Genomic DNA, 16,698 nt, shown 5'->3' on the forward strand with positions numbered 1-16,698 from the left:
TTGATCAATTTGTTTTTCAGGATTTTGGCTGTTCAGTATGCATAGAAGGTTCTCCGTTGTCTGTTCGAGAGTCAAGTATACTATGACACTTGTCCATCGTTTTTTCATCAAGAAGCCCAAGGTCACATAGATGAATCATGAACAAGTTCCAACACCTGCAGCCAATTAGTTTATAATTAGGGCTTTAATTAGTAATATGCCATTCTATTTTCATGGTGATAAGAAGGGTTAATGAATTGGATACTTGAGCAATTGTGGAGACTGGACAAATTCTTCTTTATGCTTGGTGGAAAATGCTTCACAAGCCCATGGCATATGCCCATCTGCCACCACCCTAAAACATCACAAATTAACAATTTTAATTTTTAATCTGAAGTTAAATTATTAGAACATTAAAAAAAAAAGTAGAGGTGATCGAATTACCGTTGCTTTTTCTTGAATGCGTTCCACAGACGCATCATCCGGATCTCATGTTTGGCAGCACCGACAAACATTTCATTTACATGCTAAATTCAAGTAATTAAATTTGGTTATTTGGCAGTTGACTGTAAATGTTATTATAATTTGTTAGCAGATCGAGCATAGCCTTATATCCTCATACTCAATATCAGGATCATCGTCGTCACTCATGTCTTCCTGATCAACAAACGCGATAGTAACCGACTGATCACTTGGCTAAAAGTAAATGATTTATAAAGACCAGATTTAGTTAATAAAGATATACGGAATAAAACATCATGAATAAACTCAACAAGTTATGACACATTTTGTACTAATTCAGTAATTTGCACAAGTCAGTTAGATTTTAGATTGCAAAACATCCTTTTGAACCTCCTAAGAATCAAACCTAGACTACAATAGTCTCAAGATTGATAGTAAATATTAAACTATTCAGTTTTGTTTTGATTAGTAAACAATAAAAGTTCCAGCTATCTAAAGTTTTTAGAGCAAATACATATTTATTTTTACCCCGGACACGTTTAAAAGTCCAAGGCTTCCCCCCTAAACATAAGTTGTAGCGAAAATGATTATGATTCCAACAACTGAAGAGTGTACCAACTACAAATCAATTTTATACATCATTTTCTTTTCTTGTCTAATCGTGACCAATTACAAAAACTCTTCATACAGCACTGCACTGTAGTGACGGACCTAGAAATTTGTAAATCAAACCCTAGATTGATTTTTTTTATAGATCTAATAAAAAAGAATTCATACAACGTACTATAACCGTGACCAATTATAAAAACTCTTCAGACAGCACTGTACTGTAGTGACGGACCTAAAAATTTGTAAATCAAACCCTAGATGGATTTTTTTTATAGATCTAATAAAAAAGAATTCATACAACGGACTATAATCGTGACCAATTACAAAAACTCTTCAAACAACACTGTATTGCAGTGACAGACCTATAAATTTGTAAATGAAACCCTAGATTGATTTTTTTTTATAGATCTAATAATAAAGAATTCATAAAACTACAAACCAAATCAACAAATGCATAATCAGGTCCAATAAACTTGTACATCAAACCCTCGATTTTAAACTCGTCAAATGTTTGATTTAGGTTTTAGTGATATTGATCCAACACCGTACATACAATATTATTGTACAAGTTTTAACTTAATTAACCCTTATTATCCTAATTACATACAATCCATCAAACCCCAATACAACATAAGATTACCTTTAGTGTGTGAGCCATAGCCTTGATTGTAATGTAGAGTGTGGGTTTTCGGAGAGTTTGATGACTTCTATGAAGCTGACTACGGGACTGTTCCGTACAGAGATAACGTATATATACTATATAGAATGTTATGACCTAGTGACCTAGTAGTGAGACCTTGGGCTCGGCTAATATAATGTTTTTTATTGTTCAGCCCAACTATTACTTTTGATAAAATTTTAGTAATGCTACACCAACACAAGCTTAAGAGATTTTTCATAAATTTAATAACTTTGGTTAAAAATTATGTTGGAACCGTAAAAGTTGCATGCTTTTGTTTGATGTATATATTACCCGTCTAGCGTTAATTACTAGCTTGATTGCTCCCCATGGCCGTTTGAAATGGAGAAAGCTTGTTCGACTGGCCAGAAATATATTCAAATGTTTTCGTTGTTTGTTGGTGTTGATCGAATGTCATTCTAGATCGAACAAAGTATTCCCGAGATTAATTAGTCCAAGTGTGACGTGACAAATTTGGTAGGTCGTTGATTGTTAAACATTATAAGCTAATTAGAGTTAAACTACTTTCGGTAATAGATCGGTTTTGTTCATACATAACAATATCCGTAAAAGGAAACAACGCTGGATTGATATATCTGATTATATCATCATATTCTATCAATGGTGTTCTTATCTGGGGTTATCTCTATCTTGTGTATTTGAAGAGATATGATCCCAGATCCGGACAGATAACATTTCTTATATACAGGTTTGATTAGAAATCACAAGTTTAAACTATTAATGTAATTTGGGTTCCATCATGTACCAGTAAATTTTAGGCTTAAGAGATTATTCTCTTAACAACATTAAATGTTTAAAATTATGTTGGAACCATCAAACTTTATATAATTTGATGTTGGGAATTATAGTAGTGGTGTCTTAGAGCTAAGTGAATAAAGAATAAATGTCTTTACACAAAACATAACACACTTCAGTTAATGAAAACAAATTAAAAAAAAATAGAGTAATGCTCTTACTGTTGGAATTTCGTATGCCCGAGACACGTATTTAGATTAATGTGGCTAACTGTGTTTGATCCAAGTCGGGTCATACCCAATAACGAGCTAGATAGACATCGGATTGTATTTGTTTAAGATGTGATCTTGAAACGAATACCGAACACAAATTTCAGGAAATCGGTTTTTCTGAAAATGGCACTTGAAAGATTAAAATAAATAATTTGGATTATTTATTTATTTAATTATTTAATTGGTTAAATAATTATGCAAACTTTATAAAAATGTTTTATAAATGTGTAGGCTAGTTTTATATATATATGATATATATATTTGTGACAATAAAAAAAAAGAAAAGAAAAGAGGGTGTGTGCGGCCGGTTGGGTGGGACCCACCACCACCCCATGAAGCCAATCTTTTTTTTAGACTCTTGGTATTTTTTCTTGATAAAAACACAAAGCCTACACATGCAAATACTACTTGAGTCTTTCAAATTCAAGAGCAAGAAAAATCTTCCCTCACTCCCTCTCCCTTCATTTTCGGCCGAAGCCAAGGAAAAGGAGGAGCTCGGGGCTCGGTTTTTCTCGTGTTCACATCCTAACGCTCGTCAGGTGTTGCTCGTGGGTATCACCTCTTGAGGCATCCTACTCTTGGAGGCTAGCCCATCTTCCTCTTCAAATCATCCTACTCTTTTGAGGTAAAAGAGTTATTATATTTTACATATTGTTAGCCTATTGTTCTTGCAGATTGATCCTATTTTCGGGTTTTAGCCTTGATACATATTGGTATGTTTCATAAAATTAACAATAGGTTGTTAATATATTCATGCTTCCGTTGCCAAATTAGTGAAAATGTTTCAACTAATACTCTAAAATAGGTGCTAAAACCCAACAATTGGCATCAAGAGCCGGTTACAAGGACATAGGTTTACTTTTAGTTTTCCCCTTTGGTTTTATAAAATTAACATGCATGAGATTTTATAAAAACCAAGATTTTAACATATGGATGTTAAAGTTCAAAAAAAAATGGTTTTTGGCCAAATGGGCCGAAGCCCATTTGGGCCGATTGGTTGAAATGGGCCGAAGCCCATTGGGCCGGCGGGATTTATTTGGGCCGAAGCCCAATAAGAACCATGAGGGGTTTTTTAGTCTTTAAATATATATTTGGATATGTATTTATTTGTAAGTTAGTCCCTAAACTGAGCCTAGACCGATGTGAATGTTGTGATTGTGTGTTGTGATTTATTTATATTATTATTCATTTGGAATGTAATAGTAATTAGGGCTTGTATTTATTTTTTACAAATGGTTGTAATAGTAAATAGGTTGTTTGTAATTTTCTTCATTTTTAGACCAAATGTATTAGGATATATTTGTTGTAAATTGAAGAATTACAAGTTTTGGTGGATTGGGCCTATTGGGCTTATTTGGGTTAATTGGGCCTCACAAGCCCATTTTGGGATTCAAAGCCCATTAAAGCCCAAATTCACCATTTGAGCCCAAGGAAGCTTATGGAAGTCCAAGGCCCACTAAGAAACCCAAGATGAAATCACAACAAGATTGAAGAGGAGACACTTGAAGCATTGGATGCAAGATCAAGTGGGAGCTTTTCACTCATCCTTGTGTCATGTTATGTCCCTTAGGATCGGACTAGGACACACACTTGTTTCGGCCAACAACTGTGGTCCACTTAGAGGCTCGTGTTTATGGTTTGCTTATGGTGTTTGGATGCTTGTATGATTATGTTTGATTGTGTTTGAATGGTAGATATAGGATATCAATCCGTCACATAGATCATCTAAAACAAGCATATAAAATACGTTCTAATAATTATTGGTAATTGACGTGACACGTAATATTTATAAAATAATTAAATAAGCCGTCTCACGCCTATAATAAAAATGGTTTTATTATAATTAGAACCGGTGAAAATCGTTTTCATATAACCGTGTTACTAAATGCATGTTAGAACATGGTTAAAAAGTTTCCTAATCTAGAATAAGGAAAACTAAAATCCCTTTTATAAAAGAAAACGAGTTTAACACAATTCTTTTGTGTAACACTCAAATTATTAGGGAACTCTTAGCGGGATAAAGGTCACCTAACCGCTATGGGTGAACTAATAAGTTTGGGGTGGGTTTAACATATAAGTGGGATAAAGGTCACCTAACCACTTATGTGTTAATCTCACATGTTGACACAAGTAGGACGACTCGAATTGGAAGCCACGTGATAAAGGTCACCTAAGCGTGGAATACAATTGTGTTGATGGGATAAACATGCCAACACGAAATATGATTTCGGACGGTCCCATAAAAGTCTAGAAGTTGCAAAGGTTGCAATTGTCAAAAGTTGACTACCTTGATAAATCGAACAATGGGATAAAGGACACCTAACCGGAGTTTGGTTTATCCTTGGATTCTAGAATTTAATTATAATTTGGCAAAGGGTAATTAATAATTAAATTGAGTTATATACTAATTTGAACATTGTAAAATTTGTAGATGGCCGCTATAACGCTCCACAAAACAATCTCATACCACCGGTCTCAAATTTATCTTTACGATCCATATTAGATAAGGATCGTTTAAATCACCATAACTTTATGGACTGGTACCGTAATTTAAGAATAGTTCTTAAACAAGAAAAACGGTACTATGTTCTAGAGGAACCAATTCCCGATGAACCCGATATCAATGGTACCACTGCCTACCTAAATTGGACTAAGCACGAAGAGGATTCGATCCAAGTGTCGTGCTTAATGCTCGGGACTATGATTCCCGAACTCCAAAAGGACTTTGTACTCCATACCGCCTACGACATGATCACGCATTTGAAGGAAATGTTCCTTCAACAAGCGAGAGTTGAAAGGTTCGAAACGGTTCGAGCCTTACATGCTTGTAGGATGGAGGAAAACCAGTCCGTTTCCTCATATGTGCTCAGGATGAAGAGTCACATTGATCGCCTCGAGAGGTTTAATTGTCCCATCTCGAAGGAGTTAGCCACGGATTTGATCCTAAACGGGCTAACTAAGCGCTTCGAGACGTTTGTTATGAACTATAACATGCAAGGGTGGGACAAGAGCATTGGTGAGCTTCACGTAATGCTCAAGACAGCCGAGGCGGGAATGGGCAAGAAAGTCTCGCCCGTTCTAATGATCAATGAGGGAGGAAGTAGGAAGAGGCCACACCCGGAGCCTAAGGCAAATGTTGCCAAAGGAAAGAGTCATGTGAAGGGTAAAGGGAAAGGGAAAGTGGTTGAAACCCCAAAATTTAAACCAAAGAAGCAAGCGGTTGCTTTGGACGATCCATGCTTTGAGTGTGGAAAGGTGGGACATTGGAAAAGAAATTGTCCCACCTATCTTAAGCAGTTGAAGGATAAGAGGGAAGCTGGGCAACCCTCAGGTACATCTTTCATGATTCATATTAACTTGAATGTTATTTCTTCTAACACTTGGGTATTAGATACTGGGTGTGGAACTCATATTTGTAATTTGTTGCAGGGTTCAAGAGAAATAAAGAGTTCAAGAAAGGGGACACAAGTCTCTACATGGGCAACGGAGCAAGAGTTGATGTCGAAGCTCGTGGAGATTTTGTATTAAATTTTCCAAATGGTTTGGAAATTATTTTGTATAACACTTTGTATGCTCCTAGTTTGACTAGGAATATTATGTCGGTGTCCCTTTTAAAACAATATGGATATGAATTATGTTTTGTTAATGATGGTATTTGTGTATCTATGAATAATGTCTTTTATTTTAAGGCGATGCCGTATAATGGCATTTAAGAATTAGTTCATGATGACACAAACATCAACAACACATTGTACCAATCAAGCACCAAACGACTCAAATCCGATTTGAGTAATACTTATTTATGGCATTGTCACCTTGGTCATATTGACAAAGATCGCATCAATACACTACAAAAGAGAGGTCTTTTGGAATCAAATGAAAGTGTTTCATTTGATAAGTGCGAGTCTTGTATGTTAGGAAAAATGACCAAGAAACCCTTTGTTGGTACAAGTGAAAGGGCAAAGGATTTATTAGGGATCATACATTCGGATGTATGTGGACCTTTTAAGACGATGACCAGAAATGGTGAGAGGTACTTCATTACCTTTATTGACAACTTCAGTCGATATGGGTATGTATATTTGTTGAGGAACAAAGACGAAGCCTTTGAAATGTTCAAAGTCTTCCAAAGTGAAGTACAGAATCAACTGAACAAAACAATCAAAGTGCTTCGATCGGATCGAGGAGGTGAATATTTAAATGATGACTTCCAAGAGCATCTTACAAGTTGTGGGATAGTCTCGCAACTTACTCCACCCGGGACACCGCAACACAATGGTGTGTCCGAGAGGAGAAATCGAACCTTATTAGATATGGTTCGATCTATGATGGCTAGAAGCAATCTACCTCCGTCTTTCTGGGGTTTCGCATTGATCTCCACGGCTCGTATTTTGAATATGGCCCCAACCAAGAAAGTGAACAAAACACCTTTCGAGATATGGCATGGAAAGGTTCCATCGCTATCATACTTAAAGGTATGGGGTTGTGAGGCTTATGTCAAGAACAACGCCCAAAACAAACTCGAAAGCATGTCCACTAAGTGTATCTTTCTAGGATATCCCAAAGATTGTTTGGGATATTATTTCTATAACCCTAACGAGCAAAAGGTATTTATTGCTCGGAAGGCGGAGTTTCTAGAAACTAAGTTCCTTATGGAAGGAACTAACAGAACTGTGGAACTCGAGGAGGATCGAGAACCACGGATTGATACACGTATGGTTGACACTAGCATTCAGCAAGAGGTTGTTGAAGATGATCAAGACACACTAAACGTTCGTAGGTCCGGTAGAGTTAGTCGTCCACCAGATAGAGTTCTTCATAGATGGATGCTATGTAGTAGATTCTGATGAGCCTACTACCTACCGTGATGCAATTTCACAATCTGATTGTGACAAGTGGCTTGAAGCCATGAACGTTGAGATGCAATCCATGCATGGCAACCAAGTATGGGATTTGGTTGAACCACCGCTGAACTCCAAACCAGTTGGAAGTAAGTGGGTTTTCAAGAAGAAAACAGACATGCACGGTAATTTGGATACTTACAAGGCAAGACTTGTAGCAAAAGGTTTCACTCAGACTCAAGGGGTTGATTATGATGAAACTTTTTCGCCTGTCGCAATGCTAAAGTCTATAAGGATACTGTTTGCCATAGCCGCATATTATGACTATGAGATATGGCAAATGGATGTCAAAACGGCTTTCCTTAATGGACATCTTGAGGAAGATATCTATATGGTTCAGCCAGAAGGTTTTGTCGATCCGCAGCATCCTAACAAAGTATGCAAATTAAAGAAATCCATTTACGGATTAAAACAAGCATCTCGAAGCTGGAACCTTCGATTTGATGAATACGTTAGTAACTTCGGATTCATCAAAAATGGCGATGAGGCTTGTGTGTATAAGAAAGCTAGTGGGAGTATCATTACCTTTCTCGTGCTATATGTAGATGACATATTACTAATTGGGAACGACATTCCAACCATGGAAGGTATTAAGTCATGGCTTGGAAGTTGTTTCTCAATTAAGGATCTTGGTGAGGCCGCCTATATTTTGGGAATAAAGATCTATAGAGATAGATCGAGGCGGTTAATTGGTTTGAACCAAAGTGCATACATAGAGAAGATCTTGAAAAGGTTCAAGATGGAAAACTTTAAGAAAGGCTTGGTGCCTATTCAAAGAGGGACTGTATTAGATTCATCTCAATGTCCCAGCTCTAAGGAAGAGCAAGATAGGATGAATGGTATCCCATATGCTTCGGCTATTGGATCCATCATGTATGCTATGATATGCACTAGACCGGATGTGTCATGCGCTTTGAGCATGACAAGTAGATTTCAACATAATCTAGGAAGCAGCCATTGGATGGCAGTTAAGAGTATACTGAAATACCTTAGAAGGACTAAGGATATGTTTCTGATATACGGATCAGGTGAGGAAGAACTCGTTGTAAAAGGTTACACGGATTCGAGCTTCCAAACCGATCGAGATGATTCTCGATCACAATCTGGATATGTTTTTATTTTGAATGGTGGAGCGGTATCATGGAAGAGTTCCAAGCAAGATGTGGTGGCCTTATCCACCACAGAATCTGAGTACATCGCCGCTTCATTGGCAGCACAAGAAGCTGCATGGATAAGGAAGTTTGTTGCCGATCTAGGGGTAGTCCGTACCATTCAGGACCCTCTAGAAATTTTTTGTGATAACGAGGGTGCGATTGCTCAAATCAAGGAACCCCGTGCACATCAAAAGACTAGGCACATTGAGCGGAGATTCAACTACATAAGGGATGAAGTTGAAAAGAGAAAGATATGTATTCACAAGGTTCATACCGATCAAAATTTGGCGGACCCACTTACGAAGCTCCTGGAACGGCCAAAACATGAGAGTCACATTTGTGCCTTAGGACTTCGGTATTCTAGTGAGTGGATTTGATCGAGTCAGTATAGATTTTGTAAAGGAACGGATATAAGTCGACTTATTAATATAATTATGGATTAATTATATATTAAGTTATGTTCTATATTAGCATGTTTAATCCATGAATAATTTGATTATTCTAAACGTCCGTAGTCGATCATATTTGTGGGAACAAATATGAAGGTAAGACTATTATGAACTAGGATTGGTTGATATTCATGAGATGAATATAGAGCATAGGTTTGCTGCCAAGGTTCATAGATATTTGTTAAGGTACAAATATTGGACTTACCCGCTCTCAAAATTTTACTACATGGAGTCTTTGTGACTGATCATAAGTAAATTTTGAGTAAAGGAGAATATCATGGCATCCTCTGACCTGAGATACATATTGGGTCTTGATATTTACCAAGAATGATACTTTGGCTTAGTTCTTTGCTGTTCTAAAACATGGCAGTGTGTAAGGCTAAGTACAGGTAGAGTATAAGGTAACTGTGGAAGACTTATGTAATTAAGACAGGATTTGTCCCTCTTATTCGTTGAGAGTTAGATGTCTAAGGCCTGATTAGTTAAATCAACAGAGAATGATCGTTCTATGTCTTTGGATTTAACATGACATCTGCGACAAAAGGATAGATGATTGATTCACCTAAATCATTTTCAAGAAAGGTACTTGAAGAGGATGATGTTATTGAATGGCACTTCGTCAAACACATTAGGGGTGGTGGACCGAGTTAGGCGGGATTCACCACTAGCATTAATTGTCTACGTATCTCGTGCAAGTGGGAGATTGTTAGAATTTCGTATGCCCGAGACACGTATTTAGATTAATGTGGCTAACTGTGTTTGATCCAAGTCGGGTCATACCCAATAACGAGCTAGATAGACATTGGATTGTATTTGTTTAAGATGTGATCTTGAAACGAATACCGAACACAAATTTCAGGAAATCGGTTTTTCTGAAAATGGCACTTGAAAGATTAAAATAAATAATTTGGATTATTTATTTATTTAATTATTTAATTGGTTAAATAATTATGCAAACTTTATAAAAATGTTTTATAAATGTGTAGGCTAGTTTTATATATATATGATATATATATTTGTGACAATAAAAAAAAAAGAAAAGAAAAGAGGGTGTGTGCGGCCGGTTGGGTGGGACCCACCACCACCCCATGAAGCCAATCTTTTTTTTAGACTCTTGGTATTTTTTCTTGATAAAAACACAAAGCCTACACATGCAAATACTACTTGAGTCTTTCAAATTCAAGAGCAAGAAAAATCTTCCCTCACTCCCTCTCCCTTCATTTTCGGCCGAAGCCAAGGAAAAGGAGGAGCTCGGGGCTCGGTTTTTCTCGTGTTCACATCCTAACGCTCGTCAGGTGTTGCTCGTGGGTATCACCTCTTGAGGCATCCTACTCTTGAGGTAAAAGAGTTATTATATTTTACATATTGTTAGCCTATTGTTTTTGTAGATTGATCCTATTTTCGGGTTTTAGCCTTGTTACATATTGGTATGTTTCATAAAATTAACAATAGGTTGTTAATATATTCATGCTTCCGTTGCCAAATTAGTGAAAATGTTTCAACTAATACTCTAAAATAGGTGCTAAAACCCAACACTTACCGCGTGTTCAATGTCCAGGAAGCCATGACGGTTTCCTTGGGGGTGATACAGGCCAACAGTGTGCATATCCCTAATTTGATAAAGAACATGACAAATATCACAAACTTTGGATTATGAAAGTTTTATAACGGAAAAGAATAAAAATAAGTACTCACAACCAATTAAGAGGAAAGCGAGGGCAATGGATATGTGACACTCGGTAATTATGCATATCCAAAACACCTGCGGACCTAAATTCAAAACGGAACCAGGTTACTTCAAAACACAAGGAAAAATATATAACAGAAAAACTATATATAATAAAGACATCTAACTTTACTTACCAATCATCAAGGTGGAATATGGACAAGATGGATTAATGTTGATCGTATGTAGTTCCTTTGGTAGGATATCAACTTTTGCCTGCATCATAACTTACATGAAATTAAATACAAAAGAGGTTATAATAATTTTCACACCTTTAGAGTCCCATTTTTTTTGGACATTTGGTAGGTTCTAAGTTTAAAGTTTACTAATGTTAGAGGTGAAAAGTGTGCTTGCCAGGGGTAAGGGGTACTGATGGTTAATATTGACCAAAATTTTGGTTTCAATACAATAAACAACCTCCTTGTCACTTTGAAAACCAGCTGATAGAAGCACATGAAAAACGTTAAATTTCTATAGATCAGCCTATGTAGTTTTTAAAAGATTGAGTTTTGCAATTCAAAAAGGGTAGTGGCGCAACTTGTTGCCCGCTTGCCTTCTGTTTCGATGTAATCACCAGAAATTTTTTGTTAATATATTCTATTCGATCACCCTTATACTTCTTGGTTGTTTATATTAACTATCGTTTATATGTGAAATGAAAGTTATACCCTTCATGACCTATACGGAGACCTTGGGCTTGGCTAAAATATTGGTTTTGATCAGCCCAAATATTATTATTATTATTATTATTATTTTGAGAAAAATTTATGGAAGAAATGGATGTACCTTAAATGAAAGGTTGAAGGTTAAAACATACAATATATATAGTTTAAATGACAATAATGCCACACCAGCACAAGTTACGCAAGGCTTAAGAGATTTATCTGTAAATGTAACATTTAATAGTTAAGAATTAAGTTGGAACCGTAAAAGTTAAATGCTTTGTTTGATATATCGTTTGTCAAGCATTTACATGTTTGCCCCTGGCCATTTGTAATGAAGAAAGATTGTTGGTGTTGCACATATATTCAGGATTCTCAAGATTAATCAGACCAACTGTGATGTGATAAATTTGGTAGGCCATCGACTGTCAAAGCTAAGAAGTGAAGCTACTTTTAGGGATAGATTGATGTTTTTCTAACATTACTTTCTATGTAAAAGGAAAATTATTTCAACAGGACGTGGACAAAATTGCCGCCATCTACTATCACAATTAGGCGCCGATTAATCGTTAGTCCCCACACCACTAATTAATTTTGGACTAATCGGCCAATTAATCGGTCATGGTCAAATCCGGCCAAAATTAGGACTAATCGGACTTAATCGGCTTTTCTAACAAGGTTCTAGCCAAAATAGGCGGTTTCCAGCGAGATCCCGACCAAAATTAGAGCCAATTTTCGGCCAAAATGTGTTTTTGTATATATATAACTGAAAATTACATATAAAAATGTGTGTATGTGTATATAAAACTAAAAATAATGCATTAAAATCCGATCTGATTAATCGCAATTAATCGCTAGTCCTCACCCCACCGCCCGACTAGCGACTAGTGATTTTTACAACATTGACTATTAGCGTTATTATATTTATAGCTTTACATGCTCACACAGGCAGATCCAAGTGCCATAGACGAGGTCAGTCATCCCCTGTAAAAATACACAATACTTCTTCCTATTATTTTTTGGCCTAGAAGTGTTCCCCCAACCCCCACACGCGCATCTAGTAGCCCGTGAACAAAAGCAAATGAAACAAGGTTATGCGTATTTATTTGTGACATATACAATACACGCAATATAGATCTTGAACACCAATTCGGATGTGTCGGACTCAATACATATAACTGTCTTTTGACTTCTTTGTTTGAAAAAATTACACTGCTTAGGAAAAAAGCTGGATGGGTCGAGACCCGACTTGGCCGTCACAAAGATCAGCCCATGCACACACACCTATATTATTAAGCTCGAGTCGATTTGAATTTCCCCTATTCAAAAACCGAATTTGGAAATTGAATCGGATAAGAACCTTATTCGAATATTCAAAACCAAAATTTGAATTCAAATATAAAATTTCTGGTTCTTTGAATCCGGTTCAAATCAAATCGATATGATTTTCGGTTATTCAAATACAATTAAATAACAGCTCCTATCGATTGTAAAAACACCAAATTTTGACCACTTTAGAAAGGAATTTATGGTTCATTCATCTCAAAGAGATTTGTAAGAAACATATCAAGAATTTTAGTGATATAACTAACGGGATCCTCATTATTCAACCCCGTTACCGATTGATCTAATCAAAGAGAATTCATACAAGTATAACCAAATCAACAAATACCCCATCAAGTGAGAAACAAATAAAAGTAGATCAAATACATATAAAAAAGATCAAATGAATTAGTACCCCGATTTTATCGCCACTAGCTCAAACCCTAAGCTCCGCCCTCTTCAAATATTTATTTATTAGTGTGTTGCACCGTATATATAGGCCTACAAGTTTCAACTTAATCCTCTGCTTCTTACTAATTACAATCAAGCCTTAAATTATTAAAAACTACAACCCCCAATAGTCATAATAATAATAATATTTTTTTAATCCCTTTCACACCATAATACCGTGTAATACAGATATATCTAAAATAAATAGCCTACTCATGAAGTATCCACAACAAATTTTTATAAACCGTCACATCAGCTTCACGTCAGATTTCAAACTTTTCTTAAAAACATCTATTTTTTTCACAACAACAAACCTACACAAACCTCATTAAAAATATTGTGTGTACACACACATATAGGGATGGTTCAGGCAAGAAGTCATCTTATTGCGAGAAGTGTGAAAAATCAATATGGACCACTAGTTTATTTTGAAATCATAAATGCTTATAAATAAATAAAAATGGTTTAAATGCAACAATAAATACCTCTTCTTTTCAATTAATACAACTAATAAAACCCTTAATTTCTTTTTCCAATTAACATAACTAATCAAACTAAAATATATAAAAAAGAATTAATCTATTTTGGTAACTTATTTCTATTATCTTTTGATTTTTATCTTACATAAATACAATTTATTCATACATTGTAATTTATTTCTCTTAAAAAAAATTATTTTAACTCAGTGTATCAATATCCATTAAGATGTACTTTTTCTTCCTAGCGATCGGTACATAATTTTTTTCAATTAAAATACCTAACATAGTTACATTGTGATGAAATACAATCTAAATATATATAATGAAAACTCTAACCACTTGATGAAACTTTAGAAACCCAATGAACGGACCACACTCGTCCACGTCTACCATCTTCCACCTTTTGTTTTCCCTCCAAATGGGTAGTATTGGGGGTGTTCAAGGTCCGGCTTTGACGGTTTTTGGGTTAAACCGTAAGTCAAACCGTTAGTACGGTTTTTGCTAATAAAAAACCGAAGTCAAACCGTTGAAAATAAAAACCAAATCAAACCGAACCGTTACTAACGGTTTGGCTCCGGCCGGTTTCACAGTTTAGGCTTTAATATGCTATTGTCAAAAACTTAAACTCTAATTCACAAGTTTAGATTTCAAGTTGTCCAAAAATAAAATAACCAAAATGCAAGTTTCCCATAATTAATAATATTGTCGAGAATTTAAGCCTAGAATATGACGGGATACTGGACTTTTAGTAAAGTTGGGCTAAATTACATACTAGCATCTTATAGTGGGCTAAGACAAGAAGTCCAATTTTTAAAACATATAATATATTATAAATAGTTATATAAATCTAATATAAAAAAATAAAATTTATATATAAATAAATCCTACGGTCCGGTCCGGTTTTTTATGGCCTGTTTTCAATAAAAACCGTAAGCCAAACCGTTCATTACGGTTTGAAAATTTTGAAGCCGACCAGCCGAACGTAAAAAAAACCGATCGCAAAGCCAAACCGATGACTGGCTTAGACGGTTTTATAGTTTTAAACCGATCGCTGAACACCCCTGGGTAGTATTGTCTTTTTATGTTATAACATTTTCAAAGCCTTTTGTCATTCAATAATTGCATTACATACATGAGTTGACCACATTACCAAAACTAAAATATGTACATGGGTTTTGATTTTTTTTTTTCAAATAAAACATAATATACAACTTTCAATGTACAAAACAACTCATATGTTAGATACGGTAAATATTACTTACTACATAAACATATTCAAAAATTAATTCTAAACAATATGTACTCTTAATATTAAAAATACGCACTCTTTAAAAAATGTTAAATTTTTCTTAACATAGTTAAGATATTAATAAATATGTACTCTTAATATTAAAATATGTAAAAAAATATATATACACTTCGTTAAAAATATTGCACTCTTTATTTAAAATTTTATAAAGACGATCTTTAAATATATACTTACATACTTAAAAAATTAATTTCTTTCCAAATATAGTTTTGATATGTATCTTGACTATAATAAATATGTTAAAAAAATCAATTTCTTTATTTAATTTCTTTCTAAATCAATTTCTTTTTAAAAATATTGTACTCTTTGTTTTGATATGTATCTTGACTTTTTGAAGAAAATAATAATAATAATAATAATAATAATAATAATAATAATATTTTGGGATTAGCAAGCTTAAAGTTACACGGCGAAATCCTTATACATTGATCATTTTTGAAAACGCGTAATCAAAGACTTGTTTTAGCATCTGGGCAGTGCATGTCTATCCAGCTTCATCGGTTGATGACGGGATAAAGCATTAAGGATAGTTTCTGCATCTGTTTTTGTTTCTGTTTCTTCTTGACGTAATCTTTTGTCGTAAACATACAAGTAGTAGTAGTAGTAAATTATAAAGAAAATCAAAAATCATTATTATTATTAATACTAGAAACAAATCTTTATATCAATAACTAATTAGGTTTGGTTTGGTGTTGAAACAATGATTAACAACGCCAAAAAGGTCTTGGTCAGTTCGTCCGTGAAGCTGGTAAACAAAATTTCTTGTTCGTATTCGTTCATTAATAAACTAAACTCGTTTCACTAACACAAATGAACACATACAATGTATTTCGTTGGACAAATTAGTTACAATATATTATTCTATAAATATTAGTGATGAAAGATGTTATTTCATTTATTGTCAAGGTCATAGTTTTGCTCATGCTCAAAATCGAATAAATTAATTACAATATATTATTCTACAAATGTTGGTGAAGAAAGACGTTATAAATACATGTATTCATTTATCGTCAAGGTCATAGTTTTGCTCGTTTATCTCATAATATATTTTTCTCTAACGGTTTGAAATGGAGAAAAGTTTCATGTCTTTTTATGATTCTTTTCATGCTTTGTTTAAATCTTATGTCTTGTATGGCTTCGTGTCCGGAAGAAGAGTGCAAGGCAGTTGGTATTTTGTTATTGATATCTTGTTTTGTTAATGATAACATTTATTTATTTTTTAAAATTATTTGGCTGACAAGCAGGTGATTATTTGTGTGGTTATTCCCGTGATTATGCACCAAATCTTTGTGAGGACACACGTGTGCAGTCGATTGCACACATCTTGTGCCGTCTGCGCAAGGCATAAGAAATTCGTGTTATCGTGGTACTGCTTGCGTTTGTTGCTCCTATGGAGATGGATGTCCCAATATTTAAGTAGATTCTAATAAAATAATCTCCATAGCATGTTAGATTTATACTCCGAAATGGATGATCGTCTCTTGTGTT

Source organism: Bidens hawaiensis, unplaced genomic scaffold, assembly GCF_021521415.1.
Source record: "Bidens hawaiensis isolate Kalapana, Puna unplaced genomic scaffold, B.hawaiensis_p1.1 tig00014899_1, whole genome shotgun sequence".
NCBI lineage: Eukaryota > Viridiplantae > Streptophyta > Magnoliopsida > Asterales > Asteraceae > Bidens > Bidens hawaiensis.